Raw genomic sequence first — 1185 nt, 5'->3', positions numbered from 1 at the left:
GGGGGGGGCATTGGCAACGGCGGGCAACGGCGTGTGGGGACCTCAGGGAATAAATAGAACCTGGCGCGGTAGGGCTCGAGTGGTGGGATCTGGTAGGGACAGGCCTGCACGCCGGGTCCGAGCATCTTGCCAATCCTTGATCTTGCCAATCCTTGATGCGCGACATGCATCCGGGCTGGCGCGGAGAAGCTGGGCAGCACCCGTGGGAAATTGCTGCCTCGACCTGACGGCAATGCGAGCCACGGAGCGCTGGCGCGAGACAGCGGGCAGCACGGTGGCAGCGGCGAGCACCCGCGTGCTCCTGGGCCACCGGCCGCTGCGACCCTACGCAGGTACGGTTCGGGAGGCCCGATTTTCTGTGGCCGTTAGTTGCGTGCATCCAATGGCGTACAAGCTCACCGCGCGCTCGAAACGATGGCCGACGGGGCGTGGACGCGGCCAGAACGGGGGGCCCCCGCAGCGGGCCCGTTAGCAGCCTGCGCAGCGGATCCCTCGTCATCTCCGTGCGCCAAACCAGACGTCAAACAGCCCGCGCTGTTTACTGCCGAGCACGAGACAGCGCTGGGTCAACAAACACGCTGCGCTCGCCGCCCCCGGGTGCGAGCTGAGCCTGCGCCGCGCCGCACAGAGTCGGGTTGCCCCCAGTCGCCGCGTCGGACAAGCCGCACTCGACAGCGCCCTGTGGCACCTGTGGCACGAATACATGTGCGTGCCCGCCAATGGCAGCCTGCCCTGCCTGGCCTGCCCCAGCGTCGCGCGACGCCCTCGCACCCGCGCGCTCGTGGGTGAGGTGAGCAGCGTGCCATGGCCAAGAGCCCGCCGAGCGCTGAGTGCCCCGGGCAAGGGCCACTCAAGGACCGCCGTGCCCTGTGCGCATCTGCCCTACCGCGTGGTGCCTCCGTGGTGATGAAGGAGGCTTGTCACCAGCGCGCGGAGACGTGCGGCTTCGGGAGCGCACCGTGGGTCCAGCCTGCGCACCCGGCGCGCCGACAGCCTGCCGTCGGCTCTCGCTTAATCGGCCGTTCTCCGTAGCCGCGGCCTCACTCCAGCAGCCTGATGAGCCTGGCCGCACGCCTGCGCCCTCTGCTAGCCGTGAAGCATTCGTGCAGTTGTCTTGCATCCTCCTTGCCGCACCTGCGCCTCAAGGGCCTCAAGCCTCCTCACGACACCAATCGCGAGCATTCT

This window comes from Diplodia corticola (assembly GCF_001883845.1).
Source record: "Diplodia corticola strain CBS 112549 chromosome Unknown scaffold118, whole genome shotgun sequence".
In the NCBI taxonomy this organism is placed as follows: domain Eukaryota; kingdom Fungi; phylum Ascomycota; class Dothideomycetes; order Botryosphaeriales; family Botryosphaeriaceae; genus Diplodia; species Diplodia corticola.
Note: the sequence above shows the minus strand (reverse complement) of the source record.